The sequence below is a fragment of the Triturus cristatus genome, chromosome 8 (assembly GCF_964204655.1).
Source record: "Triturus cristatus chromosome 8, aTriCri1.1, whole genome shotgun sequence".
NCBI lineage: Eukaryota > Metazoa > Chordata > Amphibia > Caudata > Salamandridae > Triturus > Triturus cristatus.
In genome coordinates, this window is record NC_140591.1 from 1,328,143,886 (window position 1) to 1,328,165,069 (window position 21,184).

Genomic DNA, 21,184 nt, shown 5'->3' on the forward strand with positions numbered 1-21,184 from the left:
ATTATTTTTGATTTATTTAATGCGTTTTTATATAGCGCGGACTTTACCCGAAGGTGTCAGCGCGCTTCACAATAGGAACAGTAATGATACATGAGGAGAAAAATTACAAGTGAGCATGTTACAAAAGCAAACGTTACGTTACATGAGGCAATAGTGACAATTGTGCAAGTATCAAGAGCAAACAGAATACAAGAGGTAGCTAACGATAGGAAAAAGTGACATGTGTGCAGGTTACAAAAGCATACAAAGTGCACGTAGAGGTAAAAAACTGCAATAAATGGCAGACACTCAAAACACTAAAACAAACGTTATGTTACATGAGGCAATGGTGGCAATTGTGCATGTATCAAAAGCAAACAAAATACAAGAGGTAGCAAACGATACGTTACAAAAGGAAAGGTGACGTGTGCATGTTACAAAAGAGTAAAAGTAGAAGTAGAAGGTATAATACTGCACTAAATGGCAGACACTCAAAACATAAGAACACACTGGGAAGGCACTTCTATAGACATGGAGAACAGAATTTCCTATAACGGAAGGGCTTCCTTCAGAAAATAGAGGGCGTGAATTAAATTTGGAAGTGTCTTTGAAGGCCTGGGAAGAGGTGGTGGTCCGGAGCTGAGGCGGAAGTGAGTTCCAGATTCTCATATACCCTTCTTCATGTATGTCTGGGATAGCTTTTCTGTTCTAAGTATTCATGGCTCCCTAAAATACAATACTCAAATAACTTTTAATCTCCTCCATGAACTAGGTTCAACTGCACTATTCTCAAATGTTTTACAAACATGAGTGGTCTGCTGGAACGTTCATTCCAATAAATGCAGTCCCCAGGGGCATCCAGAAGAACCATCTGGGAGCCATTGGGTATGTAACACCACAGAGGCATCCAGCAAATGCTGTTTTCTTTTGTAACATTTTGCCTTAGCGGGATTTAATGATTTAAATCTACTAGTGCATTCCAGTTCCAAATCTATCTACCAGAATCTCTGAGATACACTTTTTTCTACTGACGTGCACATCAGAGCTAATTTGAGATATAAGGGCTCTATTGAGCAAACTACAGGTTGGAAAATATAGATAAAAAATGATTCTAAGTGCAACAACATGAACTTTAAAATTCAATTCAAATCAGCAATAAATAATGATAAGCACAAATTGAACATTTTTATTGAGAAATCTACGTGTAGTCTAAAATATGTGTTGGATAAAAAATATTGTGTTTTTTACAGCGTTATCTTCCAATGATGCTTCAGCATTGAAACAAAACAAGGAAACATTGTTCCGCATTGCCAATTGAATAAAATATATATGCTTTCATGTATTGAAAATGATGCATTCACATATAACACACCTGTAACTTCAGTGCTAAACTTGCAAAATTGTCAATGACAAATTACTTTTTTTTTCAAATATAGAACTTTATAGTTCCATGTAGAACCTAAGTAGGAACCTGATTTCCCATTTTTTAGTTCCCATTTGGCTGACAGGACTTTTTTACATGGTGGGGTAGCTATCCCCACGCATAACCCTCCTCCTTTTCGCAGCTGGGCTTGGGAATGGCCATGGATAGGTGACACCCTCTGCAAGCCCGCATCAAACATCACCATACAAGCCCTGGCCTAGAACCCTCGAGGGAAAAGAAAAAGAGGAAGGCCAAGAAACACCTGGCGCTGAGGCCTAGAGGCTGACTGCAAGGAGATGGGTTATACCTGGAGTCACATTGAAAGCAAAAGCCCGGGACAGAGGTGGCTGGAGAGTCCGGGCTGATGGCCTATACCCCAGGAGGTGTATTAGGCATAAGTAAGTAAGTTGTGTTCCCATTTGTACTACCCATTGCTAGGTGTATGCAGTACGTGCTACCGCATGATAGGCTCCCAAACACAAACCCAACAAGTCAATACAGAATGCTTTCATGAGTCAAATAGCACAGATGTGTTTAGCATAACTAAATTATATGGCTCTCTGTCGGACAGAAGCTAAAAATGGTTAATGTCACAACCACAGCTGCACATCTGCATTATATATTTGTACCAGTGACTGTTATTCAAGAAGTAACAAACTCTGTAAACGTACGTTTTCATAACACATTGAAAAGAAGAGTACTCAAACAGGTAAGTTAATAATGTTTCTAATATTTTTTCTACTTTTTCTTTAAATTGTTATTTTTTGATATATTATTTTACAAAATTAACATTTTTACAATTTTACCAATTTTATATATATAACACCCATGCACAATACAATGTCTTGTTTACATTTGTTTTAGTAGTCAATCTTTGTTTTCAAAATAGCTCCATCTGAATACATAATAAATGTATTGCCATATTTCATATATACAAATTCTACAGTCTGTGAAAATATGTTTTATTGTGTTGAATAACATTTAACCAATAACATGTATTTTTAAATGACACAATGCTAATTGAATCACAATACCATATATTAAGACTATGACACTCTGCTTGCTCATTTAAAACACAACGGAAATGTAACCACTTACTTATTGGACGTTCTCAGTGAAGCAAAGCTGATGAAGAAAATATAGGATTGGGATGGTCAGGAAGAAATTGAAAGATATCTAATACACTCAAAATATTGTGTAAAACCTTAACAGTAGAGATAAATACAAGACTGACAACAAAATGTAATTGCTCACTTTAAAAAAAACAATTGTTCTGCTTCACTTGAATTCAGTTAAACTTTTTAAATAATATTGTAATGGTGTACAGAAATGCATTACATCATGTAAATAGGCAACAAACGGTATTCACTTCCAGTGCTTTGAATACATACTTGTTATCTAAACATTACTGATACTTTTCATTTTCCAAACATGCTACTATAGATAAAAATAATCCACAAGCTTTTGAAAGACTTAATAAAAAATGTACTGCAGTCTTAATGTAAACAATTTACATATTTTCTTCATGTGCAGTGGAACATTAACGATGTTAGGCCATGCACTATTTATAAACATCACTGTTCACAGACTATAAATCATAAGACGCGAGTTAACAAATATGTGCAACGTAATATAAATTGTCTTTTGTTTTACGTACACATTTTTTGCACCAGAAAACAGTTATTGAAAACCTATATTAGTTGTTACATTATATTAGTGCTTCTACATTGTACTTGTAGTACCTTATAAAATGTTTAACTCTGTAGGAGAAAAGATACTTGAAATAAAATGCTTCAGGATTCCACGTTGTTCTGATTAACATTATAATGCAAAGTACCAATAGCTCTCTAAATAAAAGAACCTATCAAATTCTGCTTTTTTGGTATTCTTTACAGAAAGCAGTTTTAATCACCAATATATTACAAAAAATTCACAAAAATGAATTGATAAACTGAGTTTATGCCTGACGGTACATGCTTTCTTTCCCGGCTAACTTCAATATACTTCCATATTTTGGAGCACTGTACGGACTTTTTAAAAAGAGGAAATGTCCAGCAATTCAAAATGAATACAATGTTGGCCTCCTCGTGATTACAAGCAATATCTCTTTTCTTTAAAAAATTGTGCACTTTGTAGTCTGGAGCCGTGCGCCTATTCTTCTCATGCTGCTCTGTCTGTGGACTCAACAGCAAAACTGTTCATAAATATGTAAATCCCGCATGCATAACCTCAAGCAGATTAGCATGAGGCTTGCGGTAAGTACAGTGACAAAATATGTTCACCTAATCAAGGGAAAATAATGACATCATATTTCTTAAACGGTCAGGCACATATTAAAAAAAACTTATAATCAAGGTACGACAAAGCCGCACATGTTAGAATGATGACTACAATGTCCTTTTTTAAACAATGTGCATTTGGTGGAAGTTAACAACGGATTACACACAATTTCATTGGGTTTTCTTTCAAAGATAATGACGAGATATACATCCAATTCCTTACACTGACACACTGACTAAAAAAATGCTTTCCTAAGTTAGTAAGATGCTTGTTAATTGTTTCAACAAATGAAAGCGCCACCTATGATGGTCTTTTGCAAAACATAAATAATGTACTTGTTTAGTGAAATAAATTGAGTATTTTAATTATTCAAATGAGCAGGCAGTCTCACGCATACTAATATGATGTGCAGATATCTACGCACGACTCAGCGAATGTTAATACTTCAACGCAGTAGTCTGATGTAATAATAATAAACAAAGAAGATCACTAACGGTGATGCTATTATAAAAAGACTAAGCATATTTCAATGCACAGCATTTGAACCTGCACTGCTATCAGGGTCTTGCAGAACACTGTGCACAGTGCACCTATTATGTCACTGCTGTGAAAAGCAGCTTGCCGATTGGTCACTTTCTACATCACATAATGCTGACTGGTTATAAAGGACCTGTCTAGGAGAAACCCTGTAGGTGTTCCATTGTCTGGTAAAGTTGATATGGCTGCCTGATTTTTGCAGAGAGTTAGACAGATGAACTGCATACACTGCATAATTCTTTCTCTCCCTCTTCATGCTGGATTTTCCCTATGCCCCCATCTTATTCGCTAACTCAAAATTAATGTTAATTATTGTCGCTTGCCTGTAAAATAATGACTTGCTCATGAATTGGTATGCGGTAACATTTTCAAATTGGGAGGCAAAATAATTTCGGGGGATTGGGAAAACAATTGAAGATCTGGAAATTCAAGGTAAACACATCAGATTTTTTTCATTTTTAATTATCTAATGATATTTCTTTGCATATGAGAAAATGTTGTTTAAAAAGATCAGTTCTCTAAAAAGCCGAAAAGATTGTGAGTAATTTGTAGTCTCTGCGCCTAATTACCCTGCTTAGTTTTAGCGAATGGGCTTTTTGCAAATTTATTTTCTTTCTCTTTTCTTGTATTATAGACGGATCTAATCGCGAAGTCTGGGCTCATTGCCAATGACTGGTATTTCACGGCAGCGACCGCCTTACAGACAAGAGCTGTGGGAAGCAGGAGGGAAACTCTCCTAGGGTGCCAACGCCATGGAGACACAGCTGGGTTGAACAAGATTCACTTGAAGCGACAACAAGAGAGGGAGAATAGAGTCTGACTCGACCACTGCCCTGGCTGGCAGTTACTAAGAGAGCCAGCAGCCAATCGAGCCATGCTGCAGTGCTCAAGACCAGCGTTGCATCTCAGCCAATCAGTGACATCATTGGTGAGAAACTCATTTACATCATGTTGTAATGAACGTTGTCTAACATATTTTTTTCCTACAGATTAGTTCCCACCATTAATTATTCTGCTTGCATAATTTGCAGTGCTCTGTGCAAATAGGCATCTATGTTCTCAGCGACTGGGTTTAGGCGTTCCTTATCTATGGAGGTGAATGTGATATTAATGCCTTTGTTAGCACCTCATGTCCTTAACAATCCTTGCCTTAGTTAATATACGCTTTGCATCATTATATATTTCATTGTCTGCATGATATTTTAGGCAGCCTTGGATTATCTTTATAAATTTTCTGAATTTTTACAATCGCTAAACCACAGACTACCACAGAGAGCTTCAGAAAATAGGCATCTTTTGCAAGAATTGTTGTCCACGTAGCAGTTACTATTCTCCGGAATTCATTTCTTGCGACCGCTCTCTGGGCATCGTTTCTACTGGCGGCTCACATGCGCCTCTGTCACAACCAATTGTGGTATGCCAATGTGATCTTTCATTCTTTTCTTTTTACCCACTTTCCGGCAATATGCCATTTGATTAATAAATAGGACTGAGATTCACTATGAATAAATATTCTGCTCACCTCCCAGTTCCCATCGTGCACAATCCTCTTGATTTGCATCCATTTGCCAAAGGAATGGAACAAAAATAAAAGTGGGTGCTACAGTTAACCTCATCGCACTGTGTATAGTTTTTGCGGATGCCGCAGTGGTTGCGCTCAACATTTTTCATTCAAAATGGAGAACCATTGTCTTTGACTGTCAAATTTTCTTCAGAAAACTTTTGCAAAATAATAATAAATTAGAACATATGTAGTATTTTTTTCATTACTTGAGTCTTTTTACAATGATGCTGCAGTGTTCTCGCCACCTTTTTTGTAAAACTACAAGATAGAACTGTATTCAAGTCTGTTTTGATTTTTTTAGTAATTTATTGTTACACTGGTGAAAACTAGGGTTATAAAATAAATGGGGAAATTCGCTGACAACAGAGCTGGGGTACGAAGACTCCTTGTTCCGTGAGACCTGCTAAATGTAGCTGAATTTAAACATGAGGAAATTGAGTGGTAGATTTCATTTTTTTTTTTAAGTCAGAAAAAAACGATCAGCGAACAGTTTCAATCGTTTTGCTTAAGTAGTAACAAAGTCATACATAGGGAGTTTATTCGAGATGAGGCTTCGGCATTGTTCTCCATTTGCTTTATGAAAGTTCAGTGGCATAATCGACCATGCAGTGGCTTTGAAAAGAACTGAGGGTTTCGGTGGAGACCCCCGGCTCTTTCAATGCGCCTCGCATTCCGGCGTCGCTTCATCAGTATTCTCTGTTCGGCTGCTCGGCTGAAGGCACTGGCTCTCCCGCTGCAGATCCCGTCCTGTAATTGTAATCATGCGTAATAATATATTAGCCTAATGGGGCCCCTCTTTCAGGAGGAGAGTGGTTTTATACATTTGGCTCTTAGAACAGACTTGGCTTTTTGCCAGTTCGTACCCATTATTCACACAAGCAATCACGAAAGACCTCTGGAAGGGAGAAAAAAAACATGTGCACGAATGCTGGTGCCAAAAAATATGCTCTCCGCGACATATTATAGCGGGGGGAGGGGCTCTTAAAAATGTAGTTCACTAAAAAGGACTGCAGTGTATATTTTGACGTTTTATTGGATGTGCGATGAAAGAAAAGCGACTGGGAAAGCCATTCTGGACTGAAAGGGAAGGAAATTCTCCTCTTTTGTGTTCAGCTCCAGGCCAATTTTGCATGCTTCGAAATTGCCTTATTATGTTGCAGTTTCTCAAACATTGAGCTTCGGGTACGACTGTTCGCTTTCATAGCCTCACTCTGCGTAGGTTCCATCGTGCCTGAAGAAAAGTCCAGAACTCTCTACGCTCGGGCGCGAGCAGCCCCTGACCTTCAACCCGCAAGCTAGCAGCGCTTTTTTGTTATTCGACTGCGGTGAATGCTGCATCTTGATTAGCCAGTAGGAGGCGCTGCTGCAGTGATGAGCAACAGGGTACAGGCCACGGACTTTTTATTACTGAATGCCGCAGGGACGATTAATAAAGACATGTTGTCAAATAATAAATATGCTTGACCCTTTGCACCGTAGAGTATTTAGCCAACATATAGAACTGTGCATAGGTTAATATCAACAAATCAGTTGACTTAGCACAGCAGAAATTCGAAGTAAACATCAAAGACAATTAAAATTAAAAAAAAACGCTAGGTTTTTATGTGATGTCACCCGAAATGCCAGGGTGGAAAACATATAATTAAGGGGTTATGAGAGTGAACTTTATGTTTTAGGGTTTCTTTGCGCATTCCAAAATATAACGTTTATTTTGGAGTGTTCAGCCAAGGGCAGGCATCCACGTGAATTATCTTGGGATGTAATCTGGGAGGAGCCAGGCTTAAAGGTACATAGAGCGTTCCAAAGCATGGTACAAGTGTAACTAATAAGTAGTCGGTGTCAGTGCCAGAGAGCCAAATTCACTTACTATAATAGGACCCCGAGGACGGCCAGTAAGTACCATATTCTGTAGATGCTGAGAATGTTTAGCATCTATTAAGAGATTGCAATTAAGTACACAAGGTCTGATTAATACAACTTTTTTTTGTCTGAAAGGAAAGCTTGCAGGTAGATAAAGTGAAAAACTGATCAGGCAAAAGGTGATACTTTGTCAAACTCTGCATATATTTGCATACCGCGATATCACTCATAAAGGCAAAATATCTGCCAAGTATGCAGTTATTTCCACAGCTCTAAGTGATACCTTGCAGGTGTTAGTAGGAGAGTTCACGCATAAAGAGAAATCCAAATGAAGTAAGGACTATTGAATCATCACCTTGTGGGTCTTCACAAACATTTGATATTTGTTTCCATGCTTTTTTGTGCTTCAAAAGTTAATTCTCAAGGTGTAATTGGTGCGCAAACTTTGGGGAATTTCATGAAAGTACACAATTTTTAGAGTGAGAACTAGCAAAGCAAAGATATCACTTGGGAAAAAGTTTTTGTGAACGATCACCAATTTTCTAAACTTATGCATGCAGATTTTCCAACCCAGCCCTCCACTTTTGGTTTCTATCTGCAGACCACTAAAGAGGTCTGATATTGAACACGCTGTGACACGGATGTCTCCTGCATGGTAGACAGGTGTGTTCACCTGCCCTTAGTGCCCAACTGTGTGCAGAGGCGTAGCTAGAACTTGTGGCGCCCGGGGCTATCCCTCAGATTGCCGCCCCTGGAGAGGCGGGGGGGGGGGGTGCTGGGGAAAAAGGAGGGCGAGCACTTGAAAGAGGTCCGAGAGACACATAGTATTGCCGCTAATAGTTACCTCGATCAAGCAAATCACATGCACATACATGACGCGGTCCAAGGCTACACAGTTGAATAGACCAGTGACTGGCAGTACAAAAGAGAATACACAGACTGCATGATCCATCTGGGGACTCAGAAAAACCGCATGTGCCATCCTTCAGAGAGCTGCGTAAACAATTACCTGGTAATCCCCTCAGCACAATGCAAACATGCACATACATGACACTGTTCAGGGATCCATCATCTACAGCTGACAGTGGAGAAGTGTGGCTCAATGGTTAGAGCGGCAGACCCTGATGCAGAGGTCTGGCCTGGACCAGGGTTCAATTCCCGCCTCGGCGGCTCTTGGGCTCAATTTCCCCGGACCCGATAATTCTCGCCTTGGTGCCTATTCTGATCATGGGTCCCACCCACTCTGCAACTCTGGGCAATAGCTTGCTTAATCTCCACAACGGCCCCCACAGCGCAAATGATGCCTGGCTTTCACCTTGGGGTGCCCAGGAGTGGACATCTCATAGGAAAAACCAGGAAGGGTTCCACAGCGGTATGAGTACAAGCGCCAGGATGCCTCCGGGTAGCTGCGCGCTATACAAATACATCACATTTACATTAAATGACCATACATCATGGTCCCTCCATTAAAGCAGTGGGGACCTGCACAAACGTGATGTGGTCTGGGGACCCAAAACCAATGTAACAGTGTCAAGCCTGTGATTCTTTGTCTTTCAAAAACAGCAAATTAATTATTCACAGGGAATGACTCACTGTGTGCCCTTAGAACTAAACGCAGCACAAAGGGGTCAGTCAGCTCCACCTTGCCAACACAGACCAGATACAAAGCCCACTCTGGTGGCCCAAAGGCAACAACCAGGTGTCGCGCCCTGTCATTACTTTAAGCACTAGCAACCAACTCCAGGGAATGAAAAAACGTGTGCTCCTGGGACCCAAAAACAGCTTTTAATAGTGCATCTCTCCTTCATAGCAGCCTCAGAACACACATGGTGCACAGCCTGCCCGGGGGCCCAAAGCTAAAAAACAGGGAGGGGCGACGCATTATCATCACAATCCTCAAACACAGCTGTAGGAGCCATGGGAGCATGTTCAACTCTATCCAAGACCCGGGACAAACTGCTCCAGCGCTGCGGCACTCCTTGAATATTCAGAAGAAACCAGAAACATTACATTTTTCTGCAATTTTGTTTTCACATTACTTTCATGGTAACCAACAGTGTTAAAAGTCTACAAGAACAGTAAAATAATAATAATGTGTCAAGTAAAGAACTGCAAGGCTTGCACACGTCCCAGCTTGTCATTCTTTCAAACACCTTGACTTCTATGACCAAAAGAAATTGTCAGAGCCACTGGTCGACTAACCCCTCGCCTTGGATAAAAATACACTCCAAAATCCAAAAGCTTGTGTGAATTAATTTTGCATTAACTACTGCTCAGGATGATGTATAGATAGCCATTTGGTTCCTACTCAGGGTTTTAGCCTGTCTGTTACATTAGTAGATGAGCAAGTAAAAGTCTAGGTAAGTTTCTATTTGTGAATCGCCAGGACTCGGACTGAAACAACCATGCAGCCACTGAAAGACACCAACCAGGGCACAATTCCGGGGTGCACAGCGTCCACCCATTATTTTCACAGGGTGAACGCTGTCCACCCTGCCAAGAAGTTGGCCCCACAGAAATATGCTGAACTTGTCCAGGTGTAATTTTCAGACTCCTAGACAAGTTCAGCAGCACCTGCACATTGTCTGCTTTTCATTCCCAGCAGCAACGTGCAGGCAGCAAGGTTTTTTTTTCATATTTATCTCCAGCTGGAACAACGATAAAGGGCAAGTTAAGGGGCTTTAGGCCTCCTTTTGATCGAGTGGCCTGGAACTTCACATTTAAATGTAAATACAACGGAGGGAAACAAAAGCACACAGCTGGTTATCTCTTCACAGGTACTTAAGAGAGGCATGCTTTTGACTTTGTTAGGCCCCTTTATGTAAGTGCATGAACTGTAAGTATCTCAGATGTGTTGGTCGGTCCCAGTATTTACACACAATTTAAATAGCACTATTTTACTTTCTTTTATAATGCTACACATCCCTATGCAGTGTCAGAGCGATTTACATAACATACAGATTGAAAAAAAATCATGCAAGCGTGTAAATCAGTGTACAAGATGTGTTGCATGAGTCAGTGAGGGTTAAAAGTTGTAGCAGTCACATATCCTAAATAGCTCACTGTGCTATATTAAAAGGTTTACTATGTATGAACTGCAAGTAACAAAAGGATCGGTGTTCAAAGCAGTAACCTTACCCAACTACATAAAAAAAAATCTGTCATCTGCATATTACATGATGTGCTTTGCAGGCATATTAACCTTCTATACTACTATTCTAGCCTACAACAAGTCAGGACTATTGGCTTTGTCAATGGTTATTAGTTGCATAAGATAACTAAGCTGCAACTATGGCTTGTTACATATAATATTGAAAAAGCTTCCACTTAAAGCCCTGGTGATAATACCACAATGTTGCTGCGCTTGCAATTCAAAAAGAGAGCAGCAGGGCACAATGGGGCTTCAAGACACTGTGAGACATTCGGATCATCGGATTATCATGAAAAACGCTCATTTTCCAGTTCACAATGGCCTAGGGTGGGCCAGGGCAATCCTTGGGTGGGCCTGGCCCACCCTCTAGAACCGGGCCTGGTCGTAGGTATCAAAAAAATAAAAATGAATCAGTTTTATTTATATTATTCATCACTTGGGCAGTAATTGCAGCGATGATCCGAAAGCAGCAATGATACAAACTAGAGCATCCCTATTTCTGGAATAAGTGAAAGAAGTGTGCTCTGCTTCAGATCTCTGGGGAGCATGTAAATATCTGAAGGGCGGCAACATGTAGGCATCCACAGCACAACTCCCTCTGGGTACAAGAGACTGTGGCTGCCTGTACCCCACCTCCCATGCCAGATTTCTCACAACTCGATATCTGTCTGAAAACACAAAATGGCTCGTTCTGAAGCTATGACAAGATTTCTCTTGGGGCTACTTTATCCAAAGCATCACTGGGAATAAAAGAAAATAAATAAATATATATATATTTAAAAATCTAGTTGTCCTCCAGGTTTACGACCAAAACTTAGAAAACAGCTGTTGTGCGAATAGCCAGTGAAGACTTTTGTATTGGTGATCACACTGTTCACATGCTTTGTGGAAGTCCTGATAACAGCCCACTATGCAGAGAGAAGCAGCACCCACCTAAGGGAGGCAGAAGCAAAGGTAGAGGGGGAAAAGCCTTGTGATGACGTAGTAAGAGTGCGTCCTCTATTGAGATGGCAAGAGAGACCCCCAGTAGTTTGCAAACTACCAGTCTGTTTTTTTTCTTTCGCTCTATGCATGGGGAAAAAACTGAAAAATATGCCAGCAACGGTTATCAAAGAAGGGAGTGCTGGCAATATGGTTGTAGGTATGGTGTTACTTCTTGTATCACATAGCTGAATGCAATGACAAACAGCAAAATACAAGTCAGGCGGCACACTATGCTAAGGGTAAGTGTTTTAAAGCCACGTCCTTAATTAAATCGGCCACCCCCCTTTGTGAGACACCCCCCCCCCCCTAGTTTTTTCATCACACTTAAAGCCCTGTAAGAAAACTCTTCTCTTACCTCACTCGTGACTCGTTCCACTTCCAGGGTCTCTATGGCAGGCAGGGGCGAGGTTGGTTCGAACTTCTTTAGCCGCCAGACCTGTCTCCAGCGCCATCACATCACCCAGATATCAGCAGACTGCCCCCAGGCCAGAAAATGAGCGCGAGAGCGCGTAGCGTGAAGCGCGTGACGCATCACTGCTACGCCGTTCTCATCGCGAGGGCAGGGCTGGCCAAACTAAATTCATGGGTTTTTTTTACGTTGCCCAGGGCCGTCATTGGTAGCGCTCGCGCTACAAGAGTGATTGACGGCCCTGGAGGCTGGTAAGTGCTAAGTGCGCTCAGCGCACACTTTCAAACTGGGTCGCGCCCGCGCGCGCGGCACTGGTGATCGGTTGCGGCCGCGGCATCCGTTATAATTTATTTGGGGACACAGTGTACCAAAATAAATTATAAAGGCCGCCAGGGCCGCAACAGGCGACCAGTGCCGCGCGGCCACCCCCAAAATTGTGCCGCCTGGGGCGGACCGCCCCCCTCGCCCCCCCCTAGCTACGCCAGTGACTGTGTGTATATCTGTTTTTCCTTCATTTTTAGGCCAAGCCTGGGCAGCGCATGCGCTGCTCTGTGAGGCATGCTGTATTCAGGTAGGTTTTTAACAGCATGGCACGCCACAGTGGCAGGCGCATTTTTTTTTTTACAATTTATTAACTTTTTTTGTTGTTGTTTATAAGCGCTCCATGCCGCGCCATCACGTTAATAGAGGCCACACCCCTTTCTTTAGATGAGCCTCGTCTGAAGAAAGGGGCAGGACCGCCATTAAAGTGAAACCGCAGCATGGGGCATTTTCATTAAAAAAAATGCATTTGTCAACTTAACAAATAATGCATTTGTTTGTCAAGTTGACAAACAAATGCTTTTGTTTTGTAACAGTGCGCCATACCGCGCTTCTACTTTAAATGGTGTCCGCGCCCCTTTTTTTAGACGCAGCTCGTCTAAAGAAGGAGGCGCGACATCTATTAATGTGATACACGACATGGGGCGCTTGTAAACAACAACAAATATTTGCACTCCAATAGGTCTCGCATTTGCGAGAATTTAAGCTATTGTTATTTACAATGCCAATTGCTCAAACTCTTGTAAATGCGAGACCTATGGCATTGCAAATGCTTGTTATTGTAACCTAGGGAAAACAGAAACAGGAGTAAACCCGTTTACCCAGTTGAGGCCGGGTAGGTATAGTAACAAAAAGACAATGTCTCAACTGGTAAATCATGTAAAGGAACTGTTAGATATGAGAATTAATCATATGTCACAGGAAGGGACAAGGGAGACCAAGAGGAGGATGAAGGGTTGTTATTTGTAGATAGAAGCACAAAAAAATAATACAACTAATTTACAGTAACCATAACAACCATATGTGCACTGGGGGTGTAGTGCTGAGTGAACGGCGCAGTGACGTAAGTGTTCAGGCAACAACGTGGAAGTGGGTCAGTAATTCTGGGCAGAGCCGGGATAAGTCCGGAAGAGCACAGTCACGGGACAAATGAAGCGTCATTCCTGCCAGATCCTACTTTCAGGAACGCTGACTGAACCCGAAGTAGCATCTCCACCGCCACACCGAGCGATGATTCATCCCGTTCCCTGCAACCTTCAGAGCGCTGCCTAATTACGATGCATGCTCTACCGCTTAATTACCATCTTCTCAATTGATTTATATCAGTCAACATCCCTTGGTACCCTGACGTTACCGCGTTCCTTGTGTTTCATTCCCTCGGACCTTCACCATCCCTTGACTCCAGAAGTACCTCTGAATCATCGTAACCATAGTCCTGATGATGATCTCAAGGTAAAGAGGTCGAAACGCCGTCGACTCCACACGCCAATTGCGGCATTGAAAAAGGGTCATTCATAAATAGAGAAATCATGTTTGTGACTGTAAATTCCTTTGTAAATATTCTTGTTTGACCCTCATGGTTTATCTGTCCTTCGCCATTCCACGTTGTTGCCTGAACACTTATGTCACTGCGCCGTTCACTAACCACTACACCCCCAGTGCACATATGGTTGTTATGGTTACTGTAAATTAGTTGTATTCTTTTTTTGTGCTTCTATCTACAAATAACAACCCTTCATCCTCCTCTTGGTCTCCCTTGTCCCTTCCTGTGACATATGATTAATTCTCATATCTAACAGTTCCTTTACATGATTTATCAGTTGAGACATTGTCTTTTTATTGTTATTGTAACCTGGCATCATACTAACCTAAAGTGTGTGCAGACGCCCAGACCTTTCCTTGACTATGCAAGATCCAAGACCTGTCCTGTGATTTGGATGGGGTGTACCAGGTGCAATCTCTTAGTGTGAAGAGGACTAGTGCCCCTGTACTGAATATAGTACATAAAACGGGGGTGACAGCAGACCATGATTTAAGAGTGATAGTGTGACCAGATCTTTTTTATTGAGACAGTGAGTGTAGCTGACTAGATCATCCATGTAAGGGCCCGCTAGTATTTAAATGCTGGGAAACGTACGCTGACATCCAGTGTATATGTCGAGTACATGTGTCGCATGCAGTCTATGTATGAGCATGAGTCTCATTACTCAAACCAGTGGGATCCATTTTGGATGCTCCTGGCTTACAAGTTCACAAGGTGTAGTATTAAGACAGCTTCCCCAGACAGTGGAAGTGTATAGCCCGAATTCCTCTGGCTGGAGGATGGAGATCCAGACACTAAAGTGAGGAGAACGAACAACAGGGCTACCTTTATATTTTCCATGAAGACTTTGTTAGCAAAGTGCTTCTAATTTGCTGTATGGTAGGTGTGAAAGGAGGGAAGAAAGGAGAGACTGATGTGTCTGTTGTTCTAGGCAAGGATGATATTGTGTCCGGCTTGGCTTTTCCTGATTACTGCTTCAGCCAGGCAGATAACAGTCAGGTGAGAAACCTCTAATTTCATTGGGCTCAGTTTGTGGGTGCTACAGTCTAGAGCCAACCCCATTTCTTCTTGCTGTGAGAAGAATTCCTTTAGTCACAGGCTGTGTCCGGAGTACAGCCTGGAAAGGACACTTGAAAGAGACTCACCTCAAACCGATTGTGAATACATGAAAGACTACTGTGCAACGAGGGCTGGTGTCTGCTTGATAGCCAGTCTCCCAGGGATAAAGGGACATCACATGGAGTCTACACTATCTGCTAGAAGAGCTAAGGTTCTGCCTTGTGCCTAGAAGCCTGCCTGCCTGCTGAGAGAGGAAAGGAGCCTGTCTGTCCCTGCAAAGGAAGATACTGTCCATGGGGACAAGTCCAGAGTGTTGCTGGTTGGAGGGACACCCAGAAAAGGCAGACAGTTGGGGAGCAAAGCCAGGAACAACCCTTGCTGGACAGGGTCTTTCAGTCTCCCTGCAGTTCCTAGTGGGAACCACTACAACTGCCATGAGCACAAGAGTGGCCTAATTGGGCTACAACTGCCTTGAGGGTCGCAGCAGCCTAACCTGGGCTATAAATGTTGGCCCATTGGGTCTGCAACTGCTGTGATGTTCACAGAGGGCTAAATCTGCTGTGGTGGCAACCTTGGCCAAATGGGGCCACAGCTGCTGTGGGGTTTATCTTGGTCCAGTCGGGCTCCACATTTGCCCAGTCAGGCCTGCCTCTGTCTCCTCGGCTGTAAGAAACTACAACGGCTGAGCCAGTGCCCACATGGGATGTATGACGTAACAACACAAGTCATTACAACGCGTGCAGTTACATTGCATTCGTTACAACGACTGCGATGTTACTACGCTATGCCATTACAACGCAAGTCTTTACATCGACTTGCGCTAGATGGCGTGCTAACATTAGAAAGGCGTAATTTACTATTCCAACTCCAGTACACTTAACAGTAGGGAAGGTGTTGGGATAGTAAACTACACTATTTGTAATGTTAGCACGCCATCTAGCGCAAGTCGATGTAAATACTTGCGTTGTAATGGCATCGCGTGTTTACAACGCATTTGTTGTAACGACCGCGATGTAACAGCATCGCGTTGTAAAAGTTGCGTTGTAAAGGTTGTTTACCAATGCTCTGTCTCCTCAGTAGCCTACAGGTAGCTGCAGCTGAGAACCATGGCCCTCGGCCTGCAGTGAAATCAAGCCGCAGAGTATGTGCTAGCTGAGCTTGAGGGTCTGCATAGTGAAATTCTACCTGCTAACTCGAGCAAATGAGTGAACTAGTTACATATTTAACTTTTGGGGCACCCATAATCTGCATCTGAACCTTTTTCTGTAATTACTGGAAGACATGTTCATCTCGGGTCACCCAGTTGGGAGATAGCGCATTGGGGAATAAGGAGTCTAATGCCAAAAGAAAGTCATGACCAAGTTCGCTGTGCTGTATGCTGGATTGGATTGTGTAGTATTGAATAACACTGTGAAATTAAGACGCACTTTATTTTCTAAAAAAAGAACAACACTGGGATCAACATAGCAATTATTGGATGATTGGTGAGTTGTGAACTCGTGTACAACCCTCTGCCTCTCTAAGAAGTTTATGACTGTTCACCCTCACTACCCTGAGAGTCAAGTGCGGAACGGGGTAGACCGCCCAGTTTGCAGAGTCATAGTAGGACTGACTCTAGGACATCATTGGCAAATGAATTCAACCACCACAGCAGCCCCTGCCTGCATTGAGGCCCACCCACACGGGTTCTGACAATCTGCATCTGCATGAGGAGCTCCCTGTGCAGATGAAGAGGTGCACATTGTAGGGATGCATTATTGAGCAGCACTCTCGCTCACCGCAGTGTCATTCTTTCCATATATTTTGAGGGAGAGGCCTCAGTGCAATCACAAAGTACAAGCAGACTCGGCTCCACCCTCCATTGTGGCATGGATTAAAATCCCCTGAACTAGCAGGTGCAGGGTTTCCCTAACACCGACCCAGGCTGCAGACCGATGACCAAGCAGCCTGGATCAACATAAGAAGTTCCTGCGTAACCTTTGAAGGGGTTCTGCTGCAACAGAGGGGAGCAGTACTATATTGCAAACTGTAACATTCACCAATCAGTAGTTGGACCATTGAATGTCCCTGAGACCCTGTATGGACTTTATTTCAAACCCCTAGCCCCAAGAGGACACAAAATGTCTGCCATTTCATAGGTGGCATTTATTCTGTACTTCTCTCTGTGATGCATGTTCTAAAATAAACCAATGCAGGAGAGTGTCCACACTTCCTCATTTACATGTAGCATTTTTCACCCATCTTGATCCATTGCTGAAACGTGCCCTAGTTTCAAGACATCCATTACATTTTATTTTCCAGAAGGTAAAATAATTGCATCTGCTGGCTTTGACTTCCGAGCATGGGCCTTCAAGTCATCTTCAGAACGTGGTCTCAGCAGGAACTGGGGTGCTCCAGTCTCCTGCACATTCGTTAGGCGTTATTGACATGGGGCTGCACTGTGCCGCTAGCTCCCTCACAGTGCACAGGTTCAATTTGTGAAGTAGTATCTGTTTCCATCTGCTAGCATCTAAAGCTAAGCGAGAAGCAGCATACGGGCCACAAAGCTGTGGGGCTCTAAAAAGGGGACACATTATTACCTATTGCTTCAGTTCTCTTTTGTGTGGACTACAGACGTACCTCAGTAGCCGGAGAAGAGGCAGAGGAAAGCGCAAGAGAAAATATCCTTTATGGGTTTAAATAGATAAGCATGCCCCATAATACCAGATGTCACTACTAAAAGAAAAAAATAAACTGCCAGATAGGCAAACTATTAATGGTCACATTATTTATAATATATAAAGTGCATCAGGTAGAAATACTAGTGCAAAGTCTATTTTGTACAATTTGCTTTAATGTTCATGTGCTGGAGGTGGTACAATTACTAATGACAATGCAGCCCTGTAAGACTATCTGTTATATAATATTACAATTATAGTACATGGCCACAGAGCGATATGTTCCTCCTCCGCTGCATTTTGTATTACAATCAGGATTGTGTCTTATTTATAAAGCACCTGAAGGATGGTCTAAAGAGTTTGCTCTGTTTGGGGAATCTTTGCCAACAGGGTGGGCAAGTTGCAGGAAGTGAGAGCTGCACACCCAAAATGGAGCCTTAGATACAACCCTGGAAATAAACTGGGGGCAGTTGAAAAGAGCAGTGTTAGAATAGTGTGCCTTCACTAAGGTGACCACCTCCCTCCAAGTTATTACAGACACCCCGATCCTGGATTTTTGTGTAACAGCCTAATGCATTCTGGATGTTGTACTCTTGGTTTATTCCAGTACTAACACACCAGAAATCAATGATTTGTAGGTGAAAATTCCAGTCTGGAGGCCAGGGCCGGCTTTAGCATTGGTGGTGCCCGGTGCGACAATCACTTTTGGCATCCCCAGGTCCCATGAACGCCTCCTCAGATTCTGTCACTACCACCTGCAAAAGTGCCCCTCATCCCTCGCATCATAAGATATTGCCAAGCACAGCGCCCCCCCTGAGGTCACTGTGCCCCCTCCACAGGTCAGCGCCCAGTGCGGCTGCACCACTCGCACTGCCCTAAAGCCGACCCTGCTGGAGGCTGTGTTTGTACTGCCCTGATATAAGTTTGTTACCCTAGGCATCCCTGAGCATACAGGTGCACCACACATCAGGTTCAGCTGCACACAGGCTGTCTCACATTCAAAACTGCATCATGGAATCACTTGGATATCAGCAGGATGTGTTTTTACTTTAGACATTACAATTTGCCAATATCGACCTCCAGATTGGTTCTCAATATTTAGACCACAATATTTTTGCAGGACAGAATTTTTCCACTTGATATTCTGATATAAAACATAATACAATCAAAGCCCGTACTGAAGTTCAGCCTTATTTTTGACAACCCCTTGTTCTATTCATCCACATGTCTATGCAACCAGGTCATGTAAAGGAAGGCTGTCCATACTGGGAGCACATTCCCACACATGCACCATGTAGCTATGTCTCTTGGGTAGAAGGCTGGAGGAAAACCATTATATACAGATAGTGTCCTGTTCACTTATCCGACTCTCTCTGGGTCTAAAATAGACTATTAACAATCAGGTCCAGAGCAGTCTCTAGTTTATTTAAATTGCAGAGCTGGGAAGGTTTAGTATTCCATTAGCCTTTATACGGTTCGGTACTATTGCTCAGAAGCGTAGCTTCCGGGTGAGGGGGGGTGTTTGGGGTGTTACACCCCCCTCATAAAAGTATTTTCTAACAAAACGTTGGGTCCAGGTGCTTTCAGTCAGGTATGGTGAGACGTCTGTTGGATTTCACCATGACTTTTTACAATAATTCAGACAAAAACACACACCCATTTTTTCCCTCTCTGTTTAGAAAGTCCTCAAAAATATTGGTTATTTTACAAAATATTGTGATTTGTCTCCTAGCACGCCTACCAATCCGCATCTTCCGTTTAGGCCGCGCTCGTGCCCCCTGCTTGCCGTATAATCTGATTAAACATTATATGCCAGCCTGATTGTCTGAAAATCTGGGGCTCACACCCTCCGAATCCTATTGACCAAGCTACGCCCCTGCTCTTGCTGTGTGACCTCACGCTTAGGTGAAGGGGACCTGCTATTTTGTGTGCGATAAAACCTTTGCGATGATAGCTGTGATGCGCATACCGCATCTCCATCCTGGTAGATGGAAGAAGTTTTAGGATGAGCCTGAGCAGGGTTAGAACAATGGTGTTGCTCAATCTCTTTTTTCTTGATAAAGGGAGTATATATCTTGGTAAGAGAGTAAACAGCATGGCATGCCAGGGTTAAGACAACCAGCTTCGTTGGGCGGGAAGGGTTCATGTGTTACTTTCATGTGTAAACTCGTTGCAGCCCACCCCAGGTAGGCTTTTATATCACTTGCTGTAGTTTCAGTTTCATATTCTAGAGAGTTCAAGTATACTAGGGTGTCAGTTTTTCACCCGTTATGCACAAAGAAACAATGCTTATGCCTTGTCCCACATTAACGCTCAATGAGTATAGAAAGTACCCACTGCTATTCTGCCTTCTACTTATGACAACACCACCCACAAACCTTGCCCAATGGCATCCACAGTTAATACTGTTTTACATTTCAAATTAAATGTTTGCAATGAGGTTGAAACATTAATATACTTCTAAAAGTTTCTGAAAGATTTGTGGCACTTCTATTGACATCACCGTGAGCTCTCATGTGCAGATGGTTCTTTCTGGAAATTTGTTATAAATTTAGAGTGAAAGGTAAATAGGCATAAAGGACATAATGTGATCTTTCATGTGGGACAGCCATGAGTCCATTGTGGTGTCTACTAATTTATCTCTTGTTCTTTTTGCATCCCTCTAAACAGCACAGCACACATATATAACAGATATTTCTATTATTTTGCAGATTGTGCGGCTATAGTCAGGCCATATATTTTAAAAGTTTGCTTTGAGAACTCAATGCCTCAGTGGATGTAGATGATTCTCTGCTGTAACACTTACATGCAAGTCACCCTGAAAACAAAAGACAAGTGTAATTTAGGCTAAAGATTTGTCCTCGGAGAGCATAAACATATAGTCAGCACTGACGTAAGACAAAAAAGGCATTCTCCTGAAGCAAGGTTTTCCCATAAATGTTTCTAAGGATGTGTAATGCCTCAACCCCTCTTCTAATTAATGTTTTAACAAACCAATGCATTCTGTCTAACATCATTAGCAAATCACCAGTGCTGGTCTGAAGAGCATTCTCCACTTCTATACAATCATTTAACTTGGCAGGATGAATGCTCATCCTTAGTAGGTTTTCTAGTTTGTAGGCAGTGATCTCTCCGAGGCAGCTAGAAGCTCAATTACTCAAATCTTATCAAACATTTGAATTTGATTCTCAACTACAGTACAACTGTATCTCATATTTTTTATCTTTACAGTCCATGGCCTTAGTTCAGCATTTTAGAGTTTGTTGAAGGAGTATGGATTTAAAATTTGGACATGGATGTACACATCCTTGTTCCTTCTTCAGTTCATTGTCAGTGCATAGGGAGTGAAGCTTGATCTCAAAGTTCAAAATTCAGCCAAATCAAAATTCTGCCAATGTGGCCAGTTAACCTACGTCT

General features: G+C 42.2%; 1 long non-coding RNA gene across 2 annotated transcripts in view; it reads left to right on the forward strand.

Moving 5' to 3' along the window:
* The first annotated feature begins 4,852 nt into the window (after positions 1-4,852).
* LOC146805748 (uncharacterized) overlaps positions 4,853-21,184 on the forward strand; it is a 912,995-nt gene continuing 896,663 nt past the window's right edge. Inside the window, exon 1 of one of the 2 annotated variants that reach the window (XR_014967901.1) lies at positions 4,853-5,147. This is a non-coding gene — a long non-coding RNA (uncharacterized LOC146805748). The remainder of the gene's footprint in view (positions 5,148-21,184) is intronic. The other variant, XR_014967902.1, reaches the window with a different exon arrangement.